This window comes from Mustela nivalis, assembly GCF_964662115.1.
Source record: "Mustela nivalis genome assembly, chromosome: 14".
NCBI classification, from domain to species: domain Eukaryota; kingdom Metazoa; phylum Chordata; class Mammalia; order Carnivora; family Mustelidae; genus Mustela; species Mustela nivalis.
The window spans coordinates 68,535,124-68,550,410 of record NC_139033.1 but is presented as its reverse complement, the minus strand read 5'-3'; the positions used below and the strand labels follow the sequence as shown (position 1 = coordinate 68,550,410).

The window sequence follows — 15,287 nt, the reverse complement described above, 5'->3', positions numbered from 1 at the left end:
GCAGGCATTCCTGGAGGTTGGAGGGAGGTGGCTTCTGTGCTGACTGATACTCTGTGGAACACAGGAGTCTGTAACTTACTGGGATACGGCAGCGGGTGCTGTCCAGCTAGGGCTTCCAAGTTTGCTGGGGGTCCAGTTCTGACTCACATGGGTTCTTATGAGTTTGGGCCACGAGCAGGACTGATGGGCATCAGATCCCTTGGGCTCACTTGTGCTGAGTGCATCGTGTGCTGGTTGCTCTCCTGCCATCTGGAAGCCATTAGCATTGAAATGGTTTCGGCTGTGTGCTGTGTACTCCGGTGTCGCAAGAGGCACAGCCCAGCACAGCCCTGGTTCTGGGAGCCAGGAGCCCTTTACTTCCTGTATGATTTCCAGTTTAAAATCCAGTGAAGCCCTACCCTCCAGGCCATCATCAGGATCATCAGGTCCCCTTCTATCTCTGCCTCTTCCTCCCCTTTTGGAAGTCAAGAGCAGTGATCCTTGTGGGGGGTCAGGGGAGGTCCTGATATCTATCCTTGTGTCATTTCTCGCCCACCTTGTAGGTTTGAAGTGGGGATGCAAATAAGTCACTCTAAAGAGCGACTCTAAAAAGCCCCCCGGAAAGGAGTTGGATTTTACTTCCTCTGCTGTGTGCATTTTGTACAATGGAATCTCTCAGGAGAACCCTCAGAAGAAATAGGGACTCAAGCCTCTAGCCACCTAAAGTCACAGTAATAACTACGTTGCAATAATCGCTGCCAGGGGTACCTGGTAATTAGCTAGGAGGAGCATCTGCCCTACTTAGTCCTCATACAGCCCTGTGGCTGGGGACACCACGTCTCCGAGAGCTGCACTGCTAAGAAAGGAAACACTGGATTCTAACCAAGACCTTCACCATTCCAAAGCCCACACTCTTTCTGCTCTACAGGCTCGTGCCCCATTTAGGCCTCGGCAGGCTGGAAGCCCCAGGAGGGGACCGAGGAGCAAAGGAGGAACAAACATCTGCAATTCACACTAGATAGTCCAGTCATGGGTTTCTCTGAGGAAGCAAAATGATCTTTTGAAAGGAAACTCACGCAGTCCATCCGCTTCTTGCCAACACGAGTACAGTACAACCTGCCAAAAACAGCCAAACCTTGTTTGGGGTATGAAAGCAGCTGTTATAATAAAGGCCTCTGCTCTACCTCTTTTTCCTGTTATGGTAGAATGACTGTTTAAAGTAAATGTCTCCAATACATGGATTTTCTGGGGTCATGAAAACATTTTTTAATTGGCAGGCTCGATTACATTTTTTTGGTGAAGTGAGGAAGTAAACAGAATGCCACATGCCATTTCAGATTCACGTAGCACTAAGGTCTCTGGATCCTGGAATCTCTATTCCCTGCCCCCCAAAACCCTGGGGTTGGAGCCTTCTGAGGGATTGGGCTTGTTCCGGAACGAATGGATCTCTGCCCCCTCTGCTATCCCAGGACTTAGAAAGCAGAGAGAGGGGAATGAGTGCACAGAACTGAATGTCAGATCTGGGTCTGAATCCTGGTTCCGCCAACTACTAAGATGTCACCTCAGGGGAGTTATTCTGAACTTCAGTCTCCTGATCTGTAAAATGGCATGGTAGTAACTACTCATTAGGTTGTCGTGAAGTTTAAAACAGAATTCAGAATAATAGCCAACCTTTCTTTAATTCCTATCACATGCTCTGTGGTGTGAGGTGTCTTCCATGTAGTAACTCATTTAATCTTCTCAACAGCCCCGTGGGCTGGGCACCAGGCCGGCCATGTTCTAGCCCCTGGGGATACAGTGGCGAGTGGCAACTGACAGAGATCTCTGCCCTTGTGAAACCTACGTTCTTTTTGAGGAAAGACAGAAGAGAAGTAAAATAAATAATGTGATAAATGGTGCTTAGTGCCATGGAGAGAAACGAAACAGGGTTGGGAAGTGGAGGAGAGTAGTGTTGTCATTTTCAAAAGAATGATCAGGGAGAGCCTCTCTGACAAGACGGTATTTGAGTAAATGCTTTTTCAGAAAATGGTGGCGTGGGGGAAGGCGCGGGAAGCTATGAGGATATCCAGGAGAAAGAGAGTCCTAGACAGAGGAAAAGGCAGGTGTGAAGGCCCTCTAGCAGCGTGTCTGGTGTATCCAGGGCGCGGTGAAGAGACCAGTGTGGCTGGAGCTGAAGGAGCAGAGGGCAGAGCAGATGGGTCCGAGAGGTCAGGGGAGGGTGGACTGGATGGGGCTTCATGGGCCTCAGCGCCGTGTCTCGGTGAGAAGAGAAGCTACCAGAAGAGCTTGAGTAGACGAGGGGCATGATCAAGTTGAAGCAGATGTGTAGAAAGCATTCACTACAGCTGCTGCCCCTGCTGTTGGTTCCCACAAGGATATTTGCCAACTTTTTGAGACTGTTTAACTGGGACATTACTTAACAAGACATCTGGGCCTCCACTGTCAACATCGTCCTTATTGATTTTAACAACAGATGAACTTTCCCCAGCTTCCCCTGTATCTGCGTCCAGCCTCCTCCCTTCTGGATGATTCCATCCTTTGCTGCCTCTCCGCATTGGATTGTCTTGAGGATGCTACTAAAGTTGCTGCATAGACGCCTGTGGTCTACACTTGTGATTCGTGATGTGTGTTCCATTTGCATTAGTTATTGGCCCAGGGACTCACAGATAAATATTACCTTGGCCAGGCAACCAGGGCAACCAATGGAACGCAAGGATGACAAAGGAGATGTTTGTCAATGGACTTGCTCCCTCTGTGACCAAGAACTCACTAGCCCCTGTAAATTCCTTTGGGAGAGGATTATGATATCCTGATATTCCTGTGAGTGGCTAGGCAATACAGATTCTGAGCTTCTAGAGCCCAGAGACCTCCTGAAGTAAAGTCCAAATATATGTCTGAGTGCTTTTTTCTGGGGAGAGGTCATGACTTTCTAGCTGCTTCTTCCTAGAATGGCTTCATCACAACTGCAAGCCATATCTGCAACCTTGGATATGCTAGTGCATTAACCTATATGCAACCAGGGGACAATGTACACATTTTGAAGAAGGGGCCTAGCTTCCTAATATTAAGAATCTGTAATATCTCTATTTAACAAACGTTACTTGTAGGGTTTCCAAAATAGAAAGAGAAGTCGTAGTCTCTTAGAAGACATGGAATGTATTTTTGAGGGCATCAGGTGTGCTGTCACACAGGGTCTGTTTTGCCTCCTTTTGCTCAGTGACTAAACTGCTAGGAATTCCCCAGCTGTATTAGATCACTTATTCTCATATGCTCCTCATTGCCTTTGAAACACCTCCAATTTTAGCAATGCTTTACAGACATGCTCATGAGCCAAATCGTTTAAAACAACAACCTAGGCCTTAAGTGTTTGGAAGAACCCTTCCCCCACCATCCCCCCTGGTCCTTCGTGGAACAGGGCTCACATACAGGATGAGGTCCCAGCTGCAGAGGCGAACAAAGAGAACAACTTAACAGGGAAGCCTAGTGACTTTGCAACAGTCGGTGCTGGAAAGAGACGTTTCTGAAGCCATGCTGGCACCTGCAGACACGTTTGGGTTCCAGACGCAGGGTGTGCATCTGCAGAGTACCTGAAGGTGGGATTCAGTGCATCCTGGGGACACATTAGTCCATGGGGCCCAGCTCAGAGAAGCCCTCCAGGGGTTCCTAGCCAGGACTTAGAGAAGTCAACAAAAGGATTTGTTGAGAATGACTGATCCCACGCCCTGGAATGCAAAGCCCGCACAGTTTATGGTACGTAATTATATACAATAAACTATAAAGGACATACAGTGGGTTTTGATATCAGATTCCAGTTCTTCCTCACTAAAGGAACTGGTAAAAAACCCTTCATCATTGCGGCTAAGGAAATAGTTCTGGTCCTGTCTGAATCTGCTTCCATATGTCCCCACTGCCCCTTCCCCCGCTGTTTAGTGTCAACTGACCGAAGCGATGTCTGCCTCTCACATCAGGGTCAGAAGCGTCCGCAGGCCCCCCCTCCCCCGTTTATCACTGTGGTGGGGAAGAAGTTAGGGCTATGATCAAATATGATAGAAACATGATCAAATGCAATAAGCTTATATTTTAGAAGTAGAGAAGATCCGCTATACAAATTATGAAACAGAAGTCTGTGTATTTTGTTCTTCAGTTGCATAGAAATTTCACATTGTTTATCAAGATGAAAATTTTAAGAGGAGAACTATGACAAGGATACTTGCTACAGGTTCAGTCTGTGTTTCTGTCCGCCAGCACGGGCAACATTTCAGTTTTTGTCCTGCCCACAGGGGAGCCCTAGCCTCTGTTCCTCTCTAACCTGACTATATACTGTTAGAAGATAAACTGGGGCATATTAAGAATTTTGAGGACTGGGGCACCTGGGTGGCTCAGGGGGTTGAGCCTCTGCCTTCGGCTCAGGTCATGATCTCGGGGTCCTGGGATCGAGTCTGTTGTTGCGCTCTCTGCTCAGCAGGGAGCCTCCTTCCTCCTCTCTCTCTCTGCCTGCCTCTCTGCCTACTTGTCATCTCTCTGTGTGTGTCAAATAAATAAATACAATCTTTTAAAAAAATTTTTTTGAGGGCTGAAGCAGACATCTATTCAAATCAGGACAGCGACAAATCAGCAGTAGTTAGAAACGCTCCAACGACAGGAGCCAGGGGAGAGACTTCTGTGGAGAAGGTGCCCAGCAGCAAGGAAAGGACATCAATTGATTAGCTAATGCTTCGGCTAGTTGTTGCCTGTTGTGTGGCTGGCTGTCCTTAGATGTCGATTCTGTAACCTAGAGGCATTTACAGACTTAGGTTTTGGTTTGCTCCTGTGGGCCACCAGGACGAGTGAGCCACCTCAGTCTGACGGCCTCCTTGTCCAATTATTTTAACGATACCAGCCTCTCAGAGGCATTCAGTATCTTTTGCTACTGAGCTGTCCTCTGGGAGGAGGTTTAACCTGTTTGCTAAAAGATCAGACCAAAACCTGGATCTCCTCTGTGTGAGCAATCAGTACATTTCCATGTCTCCTTGGCAGAAAGTGGCTTGAGGTACACCCTTGCCTCACCCGGTGTCGGGTGCACCCTCCAGAATGATGCAGCTGGGAAACTGTTTTATACCCACTTCTGCATGAACACCCCTCCCAGCAGGGGCACAGGGACTCAGAACCATGGTGCTTGACTTACTCGAAATGGGATAGTGCAGGAAAAATAAGCCAAGTCGGTTTGGTCTCTTCAATTTCGTTGTTTCACGAGGGAAGGAGGAGGGAGAGGCATTGAGGTTGAGGCAGGACTCTGAGTTGCATCTACCAAGAGAGAATACCTTCGTTGTCTCGACATAGCACCCCAGATGGGTGGCGTCTGGCGTCTGTGCTGAGCCACCATGTTTGGGTCCCAGGTTGGGGGCCACCTGAGGCCATGTGGCCATGGGTCAGTGGGGTGGGGCGGGAGGGAGCTGCGTGGAAGCCGACGTCTCGCCCTGCTCTGAGGACAGGTATGCTGCTAGATCTCAAGCCTTGGTACTGGCCATTTGGGAGAAAGTCCCCACGCTGTAACAGCAGGATCGAGACTGGTGTTCCTTTCTTTACCTAACAGACTTGCTTCGTTGTGCCCTTGATGTCCCAAGTAATGTTACACTACTTGTTTCACGCACTAGTTTGTTTTCTCTTTACTCTCGAGAACCCACTGTTCATTATCAACAGAAATGATCTCTGTCATCTTTGTGTCCCAGGGCGTGAGGCACAGACCTTCCCCCTCAGAGTCTCCCAGGTGGCTGGGCCACAGAGCACTCAGTGGTGGCAGCCTTCCTTATGGTGTCTTTCCCAAGGCCTGTTGTGGCTTATTTTCCTTTCCCTGTTGCCACAGCTCTCCCCTTTCTTATGTTATTTCTAGATAATCACAAATCTTTGCTCTCCTGAAAAAGAAAAGAAAAAGAAAAAAAAATGGGGGTAGGTATTTCTTTTCCCTGAGGCCTGTATAGCTGAAGCCTTTGAAAGAAAGAGCCCTTCCTGAGGCCCTGACTCTCCTGGCCCCACTGGAGTGAACATTTCTCACAGGTGGTTTGTGCCACTCGTGATGTCCGTCTAGGCAGTGAGCAAGTGTGGAAATTGTCGGATCTTCCCACCAAGCTCAAAGCCGAGAAGATTTACTTCTCGGTCTTAGTCCTATAGATAGAATTGAGTAAATCTACAATCATATAGTCATTGGGGGCTCTGTATACCCTAGTAAATTAGTGCTTCTAATTTTATAAGCACTGTCATAACCACAGTTGTAAGTGGGATTTTTCCTTTTACTGGAGTATATGTTCCTGTGCTTTACTAGGTGTTGTTTATTAGGTGTTGTCTCCCCTAAGTGCTGTATAAAGTGACGGATTGTTTCAGGGCAACCGGTGGACTGTATTTACAGGTGGTCGGTTGTCTTTACTAGCTTTGCTGCCATAACACAACTACTTTCTGGCAGGAAGGAACATTGTGTAGTAGCTGGGGTTATTAAGTCCAGACTTAATTTGATTCCTCATTTAGGAATGGATGCTTTGTCAATGACCAAATCCTTCTTTTTTAGTGCCTCTTGAGGGCCATGCATGTTGTGAGAGGAATGAAACAGCACTGTCTCAATTGCAAGATCACACTGCCCGCCTGTCAGCAATAGGATGAGAGCATTTCCAACACTTCCAAGACTTCCTGGGGAAGTTTTGCTGGCCCAGGAAGGAAAAGCCCTGCTTAGACCCTGCTCTAGAAGGGGTGTGTGTCCTTGGTCTGCTGAGCTGCATCCATGCCTGGCATCCCATTGTGAAGTAGCCAATCCAGACAAACAGTTCTTGGGGTACCTGGGTGGCTCAGTCGGTTAAGCATCTGCCTTTGGCTCAGGTCATGATCTGGAGTCCTGGGATGGAGCCTGCTCCATGGGGAGCCTGCTTCTCCTTTTCCCTTTACCGCTCCCCCTGCTTATGCACATGCACGTGTGCTCTCGCTCTCTCAAATAAACAAAATCTTAAAAAAAAAAAAAAAAAGAAAGAAAAAGACAAGTACTTCTTAACTGGAAGGAACCACAAGCTATTTTAAGAAAATAAAAAGCAGATTTCGCTTGGTTTCTCCCACCCCAGGAGGGTTTTAGTAGGTTTTAGATGTGACAATAAGGATCTTTGACCTTCATTCTCAGAAAATATCTGGTGTTATATCTGTATTTGAACATTATTATAGGGAGATGGATAAGGAGCAGTATCCCTAAACTGAGACCTATGTCTACTTTGTCATCTTGGTGTCAGTTTATGTCAGAGTTCCTGGCACAATAATAATTTCTTGAAAAAGCATGTATTTAGAATCAACTATCATATACAGATACAGAAAATTATAGCAACTTTTCCAGTTAGCAGCCCTTAGGTGGCCATCTGAATTAATGAAAAAATGCTTCCCTGGTAATATATTGCAGTGTGGGTAGTGTTTTCAAGTTAAGTGACTAAATGCATTGGGCCTAACCCAGGCCTGGGTCAGGGCTACAGTTGAAAACCTCTGGGTCTTAAAGAATCGTTTAGTTTTATTTAAGCAGCAAGGGTTGTATTGCTCTCAATTTCCATTAAACCAACATGCATTAGGTATTAAGCAATTAAAGTTCAAAGCCTTTTGGAAAATAATGAGCAGTATAGATCAGAATCACAATCTATCTAGTCCCAAAGGGGCATGGAGCTATCTGCCGGAAGCGTCCATTTAAATTCCTGCGTTACAAGGAAAATCACTCCTTAGCTGTTAACCCTTTGAACAAGTTCACAATGATTTTATCGGGCATTCCGCACACGCAAAAATTATTAGTTTTATTTTAAAAACAGAACGAGGAAAGACCAGAGGCAGCATAGGGAGAACAGAGTTGGTTACTCCAGAGGCAATTTTGCAAAGGACACTGCACGGTTTTTCCTCGCTGGGCACAATGTACTACGGATATTTTCTGAGGTAAGGACCCCAGGATCACAATTTGGTGGATGGCGGAAGAGCGACGAGAAAATTCCTCCGCGGAAAACGGGTTCCGGCCGCGAGCCTATAAAAAATGGGTGGCGCGGTACCGCGGTCTTTCCAGTCGGGCGCTGAGTGGTTCTTCGGATCATGTCTGGTGGCTCCGCGGATTATAACAGAGAACATGGAGGCCCAGAGGGAATGGACCCCGATGGTGTCATCGAGAGCAACTGGAATGAGATTGTTGATAACTTTGACGATATGAATTTAAAGGAGTCTCTTCTTCGGGGCATCTATGCTTATGGTTTTGAGAAGCCTTCAGCTATTCAACAGAGAGCTATTATTCCTTGTATTAAAGGGTATGATGTGATTGCTCAAGCTCAGTCAGGTACTGGCAAGACAGCCACATTTGCTATTTCCATCCTGCAACAGTTGGAGATTGAGTTCAAGGAGACCCAAGCACTAGTATTGGCCCCCACCAGAGAACTGGCTCAACAGATCCAAAAGGTAATTTTGGCCCTTGGCGACTATATGGGAGCAACCTGTCATGCCTGCATTGGTGGAACCAATGTTCGGAACGAAATGCAAAAACTGCAGGCTGAAGCACCACACATTGTTGTTGGTACACCAGGGAGAGTATTTGATATGTTAAACAGAAGATACCTTTCTCCAAAATGGATCAAAATGTTTGTTTTGGATGAAGCAGATGAAATGTTGAGCCGAGGGTTTAAGGATCAAATCTATGAGATTTTCCAAAAATTAAATACAAGTATTCAGGTTGTGTTGCTTTCTGCCACAATGCCAACTGATGTTTTGGAAGTGACCAAAAAATTTATGAGAGATCCAATTCGAATTCTGGTGAAAAAGGAAGAATTGACCCTTGAAGGAATCAAACAGTTCTACATTAATGTTGAAAGAGAGGAATGGAAGTTGGATACTCTTTGTGACTTGTACGAGACACGATTACTCAGGCTGTTATTTTTCTCAATACAAGGCGCAAGGTGGACTGGCTCACTGAGAAAATGCATGCCAGGGACTTCACAGTTTCTGCTCTGCACGGTGACATGGACCAGAAGGAAAGAGATGTTATCATGAGGGAATTCAGATCAGGGTCAAGCCGTGTTTTGATCACTACTGACTTGTTGGCTCGTGGGATTGATGTGCAACAAGTGTCATTGGTTATAAACTATGATCTACCTACCAATCGTGAAAACTATATTCACAGAATTGGCAGAGGGGGTCGATTTGGGAGGAAAGGTGTGGCTATAAACTTTGTTACTGAAGAAGACAAGAGGATTCTTCGTGACATTGAGACTTTCTACAATACTACAGTGGAGGAAATGCCAATGAATGTGGCTGACCTTATTTAATTCCTGGGATGAGATAGTTTTGAATGCAGTGCTCGCTGTTGCTGAATAGGCGATCACAACGTGCATTGTGCTTCTTTCTTTGGGAATATTTGAATCTTGTCTCAATGCTCATAACGGATCAGAAATACAGATTTTGATAGCAAAGCGACGTTAGTCGTGAGCTCTTGTGAGGAGAGGCATTGGCTTTATCCTCTTTAGAGTTAGACTGTTGGGGTTGGGTATTAAAGATGGGGTCTGTAAAATCTTTCTTTCTTAGAAATTTATTTCCTAGTTCTGTAGAAATGGTTGTATTAGATGTTCTCTATCATTTAATAATATACTTGTGGACTAAAAGATATAAGTGCTGTATAAAATCAGCCAATTATGTTAAACTAGCATATCTGCCTTTATTGTGTTTTGTCATTAGCCTGAATAGGAAGGCCTTTAAAATTGATTTTTTTTTTAGAAAGCATTTGAATGCATTTTGTTTGGTATTGTATTTATTCAATAAAGTATTTAATTAGTGCTTAAGTGTGAACTGGACCCTGTTGCTAAGCCCCAGCAAGCAATCATATCCTAGGTAGGGTTAAACCCCCAGTAAAATTGCCATATTGCACATGTCTTAATGAAGTTTGAATGTTAAATAAATTGTATATTCACTTTAAAAAAAAAAAAAAGAAAAGAAAAAGCAATGAACTCACACAGCTTAGGAGAAATTAATGTAAACGAATATATGCTACAAATTAGAAATGAAATACATGAATGACTCCTGACTGGGTGGTTCTGATACAGGTTTCAAATTCCATATTTACTGGGGTAAAGGAGAAAACCCTGATCTAGGTGTGGGCTGAGCAGCATTGTTAAGAGCTTGTCCTAAGCCTTTTCTTTCCACCTGTTTCCCCAGTTTACAGATCGAATTAGAAGCTGTTTGGCCATTTAGCAATAAGATACATTTCTTTGAGCATGAAATAGAATTAAGTGATTATATCAACTAAGAAGTTCATATTGGTGGAATTGTGTATTTATCTTCTGCATCTCTTATCTCCACTGAATAATAGACCAGAGCTAATGTGGCCTGGACCAGACTGTGCAGTTTTCTGCTACAAGAGGTCAAGTTCAAAAGGTATTTTGCCTCCACTGTTGGCAACTCCGCTGGTATATTTCTGATGTTTTCCCGTTTCTGTCTCCAGGTCTGGTTGCTGCTGTCAGAAATTTATACATTTCATGAATGTACCAAGGTCTTGTACTCCTTTGGACTCTTGAATTTTTTCTGTCTGGCAGCTGGAGTTTTAATCCCTGCATGAATGTAGGAGGTAAAGAGAATATCTTCCAGACTGAGGCTTCTCACTTGAAATCCCTTCCTCCATGGTGATTCCTTCCTCTGAATCTGCGTGTGTTCTCCACCACTGCCTGTCCTTAGGCTGATTCATCTGTGTTCGTAACTTTGCCATACTAACTTCATGCAGGTAACAGATCAGGCCAGTCCTCTGTACATCATCCCCCAAGCAAGAGGGAAATTCACTTCCAGGGTGATTGGTCAGAGTTAAGTCAAACCTATATCCGTGGTATGACGTTAACAGACACATGGGACCTGAGCCCCGAACGTTGTCAGTTTCACCAGGAATCTAAGATGATCACACCCCACAGAGATGTGAATTTGAAGTATATTAAGTGTCCCTGGAACTTTTGAATTCCAAAACATCTAATGTGCACAAATAGCACTATTAAGAATGCCCATATGATCTCTGTAACCCTGAGGGAGAGAAAAGGAATGACAAAGGTCCAGCATAGCCTTCACCCTGTCCAGTAACCCTGAACTTCTCTTGCGATTACACCATATGGATGGAGCTGTTTGATTTGTTTAAATGGGGTGGGTCAGTTGCAACAGGTTGAGAGGTGGGCCTCCAGGAGGCAAAAGCCCTGATTTTTGTAGCATGTGCTGATTTCTTTGGTGTAAATACTCCTGGCATGACCAGTTCCAAGCTGCCAATGGAAAGTCACTGACCATGGAGTTGCGAAGAGATACAAACACTTGGTTCTTACTCGTCGGCATCACTTGGTCCCAGCACATCCCTGAGGAATCTGGGAAACTGTGAATTTGAGTCGTGACTTAGAAATCTATTTTTTAAACCTCTCTCACTGTCAAGGAAATCACTTTGTTTGCGGGTATGTGTGTCTATACAAATATGTGCATTTAACCATTTTTATCTAGTTATTTCAGTTTTAGATCATTTTCTAAATTTAACTCTGTCCTCTATGAATTTTTTACGAAGTCATGGAAAATTTTAATAAGCATACCTTTTCCCATTTACTTTCTATTCCATTATAATTCGGTCACATGCCTTCTTGTTGTGTATCAGGTTTCCATTTATATATTCCTTTGGCCTCCACAACCGTAGCTGCCTGCCCCATGGAAACATTTCTTGCTCTCTCCGTCTTTTGTCCAGACTTAATAACAAGTATGAATAAGAAGCTGGTGAACAGGGGGCTCTTCACGGAACCTGGGGACCTCACTCCTCTCCCTGCTGGGCCATTGTCCCTAAAATAGACCCCTCCTGCTTCCCTCATTATTTATTTGCCAGCCTTTCCTCATGTGGGTCATTTCAAGCTGATTGACCCATTTCTCATCACAGTTGAGAACTGAGGCTACATTCAGTGCAGAGCAGATAATTACTTTAAAAGACCGACAGTAAAATCTGTTGCTCCGTCTTGGCTCCCTTTTCCCTTAATTTAAGTGTCCTCAACTATAGTCTTCGCTTGAAGAAAGTAAAAAACACCTATTCACAAAGGAATGAGGAATGTCTGTCAGGCTGATTGATATTTTCATTTACATGGAGGCCCTTTTTTCCCCATCAAAACACTAGTTCTGTTGGTTTAAAGAGACCAAGTAGGTATGTGAGAGAGGTAGATTAGTCTCCTCTTTCTGCCAGCACCTGCCCCACACATAATTTCCACATGTCCCAACACTGTTTCGGTGATAAACAGCGAACACACTATCATTAACTGCGACTTGCCCCCTTACCGCCAGCTCAGCAGGGTTCCCCTCATCCTGGTATTAGCTCCTCAGCTGCCCCCAAAAGAACACTTTTTAAAGCAGGAGCATTCAAGGCAGGTGTTGAATTGTGGGTTTACATTTGTCATCTTGGCCCTGTCGGATTTAGTTTTACAAGTGCTAAAGGACAGAAAGTGTAGAAATGCTGTCCTCCTGCTTTAGATCTTGGAGTTCGCTGTGGGCTGGGTCAGGGTCTAAAGAATGCCTTGCGTTCCCGGGGATAGTAAACCCTATTACACTCCCCACGTCCTGAGGTGAACAGAAAACTCTTCCCTTCAGGCGGTGGGTACCTGATCATTTGGGAGGGCAGGGGTTCCCGGCGAGTGTCTGCATTTTGACTGTCGGGCCTCAGAGCTGAATGCTCTCCCAGGACGCCTACCCCCGGACAACAAGACAGATGGGCATGTCCCTCGTCACCTAGAAAGCTGGACCTAAAGGTGGGAAGGAAGGTCGTGAGTTCCAGGCATCCGAGAGCTGGTGGAGGTATGCTGCTTCCAACGTGTGTGCGACACGGTCGCTGAGGGAGTGACAGAGCCTGTGATTCCCCCTGCTGGGATCTATGTCACTGCAGTCATGGACTCGTTAAACTGCTTGACATGTAGAGCTCTAGAGAACTCCCTGGTGTGTTTAGAGAAATGCAAAAGCAATAGTGCAGAGAAATAAAATTCCCACACCACTGCAATGCAGTGGCCATGCAGACAGCCTTTAAAAACACACACACACATGCTCACACGCGCGCACGCACACTCACACACATACCTAGATTTATCCGGTGTGAATCACACAGGTACTAAAGGGTTCAGGCGCAGCTGGGCTTGGGACGAGGCTGATGTTAGGACAGGATTCATTGAGGAGGAGATGGGTGAGCGAAGGTTTCAAAAGAAGTCATTTCATGGGGAGGAAAACTGTTGTGGGGAGAAGGAGGGCAAATCTCAAGACCTGGGGAACGACTAAGCAGACCTTTGGAGGGTGCAGTGTGAGCTCCGCGCGGGTGTCCTGGGGCTCTTTCCCACACTCCCCCAAGCTTTTGCTTCTGATTTACTCTCTGAAGCCTCCTCCGACCACTGTTTTAAAACTGCTATCCACCACCCCTCCCACATGCTCTTTGCCTATTTCTGGCTTTATTGTTCTCCAAAGTGTTTTATCACCTCCTGGTACTCTACCATAGCCTCCTACTGGAGTGTAAGTTCCACAGGGACCAAGATTATTGTCCGTTTTGCTCAACGTTATACCGAGTGCTTTGTACATAACAGGTGCTCCATATTTATTTCTTTCCTTTTTTAAAAAAATTTATTTGTTTTTGGCAGAGGGAGCAGCAAAGGGAGAGAGAAAAGCAGACTCCCTTCCAAGTAGGGAGCCCCATGCGGGACTTAATTCCAAAACCCTGGGACCAGAACTTGAGCTGAAGGCAGACACTTAACCAACTGAGCCATCCAGGCACCCCTCCATACTTATTTCTTGAATACATGAATAATGGGATGGACCAAGAAAGAAGCATGGTAAAGTGGGCAGGGTTCAGGAACTAAATTAGATTTCCAGAGGAGAATCAGGAACCGGGAAGCCGAAAGCCAGGCCTGGCTCATGTGTGAGCGGGGAAGACCGTGAAGTTCACTGGACTGTAGTTTCCTCACTGTAAGATGGATGTTGGCCAAGATGACAGCCGATTTTCTTCCTAGTGCTGAGGTTCTTTGAACCTGCGTAGTTAGAGGATGCCAGCTGCTGTGCATCTTGGAATCTGCTGTGAGCCACCACCTGGACCTTACTGTGGCAGTGGAGAATGACCATGGTTTTCTGAAACATGGGCTTAAGCTGGTGTTTGTAAGAGGTTTTTGCCAGTGTACTCCAGGCAGAATTTTTTGTTTGAGGGGGTATAAGAGGCTAGAGATAAATTAATGTTTTTAATCGCCATTTAATAAATCCTTCTTTCATTGCCTTCTTTCCACTGTCTTATCTCACCCAACTTCTGGAGGTAAGGACCACCATCCACAGATGAATGAGCCATTGGACACTGGCTTTTGTGGCTACTATATCACGTATTAGAAGCTCGGAAGAATCCTCAGTAGGAACAACAAACTTGTTTTGGTTTTGGACTTAAACCATGCAAGCCCCCTGCATGTCTCACAGTTTGCCTTGAAATTATAAAACTATCTTCTCTTCCCAGCCTACCCCATTCCAAAAATTCCATCGCCATTGGGGGATGATTCTCCTAAAGGGCTAAGAGACCTTACCAGCCAACCTCCAAGACAATCCTGACCTCTAACAGAGATAATGAGCATTTATTTAGTGTGGAATTAACTTGCTGCTCAGTATGTCACCACAGAATAGTCAGAAATTACAGCCTGTAGAAGCCCCAGGCCTGTAATAGTTAACTTACTGGAGACTGAATTTTACTGCTCATTTCTGAGAAAGGCATCTTCTATCCATGTTTGAAAAGGTGTTTCTGCACCCCTTTATTTTGACAGAATACTTCTAGAAGCCTAACCTGTCAGCTTTCTATGGTTTATCTTGTTAGGTATCCTTTTTTTTTTAATTTTTTATTTTTTATAAACACATATTTTTATCCCCAGGGGTACAGGTCTGTACGCCAGGTTTACACACTTCACAGCACTCATTGTTAGGCATCCTTAATCTTGCTTTGTTTTGCTTTCCATTTCTGGAAGTCAGTAAGCTTGGAGAAGCAGCATGTGATAACCCCCCAAGTTCATCTTACAGCTCCGACACTTACTGGCTTGGAGAGTCAACCTCTTTCACGGGCACCTTCCCAAAGTTAGGGCCAGCTTTCCTACTTTGCAGAATCGTTGAAGGCATTGTAAGTAACCAGGAGAAGATGCCTGGCACCTCTCAGGGCCTCAGGACCAGCAGCCATCCCCAGCAGTTCCCCTTGCATCCGCGGCAGACTCTCACCCACTAAGCAAACGTCCAGTGGCCTTTCTCAGATACCTGCGCAGTGTCCGTGTCCAGCTCAGTTATACAACAGACTCTGATGG

General features: G+C 45.4%; 1 protein-coding gene and 1 pseudogene across 2 annotated transcripts in view; both read left to right on the top strand.

Annotated features, from left to right (window-relative positions):
- The window catches only part of COLEC12 (collectin subfamily member 12), a 202,270-nt gene that overhangs the window by 133,616 nt on the left and 53,367 nt on the right, over nucleotides 1-15,287 (top strand). The window lies entirely within an intron of this gene.
- LOC309847884 (eukaryotic initiation factor 4A-II pseudogene) lies at nucleotides 8,001-9,936 on the top strand (annotated as a pseudogene). Its single transcript has one exon. The product of its transcript is annotated as a eukaryotic initiation factor 4A-II pseudogene (transcript).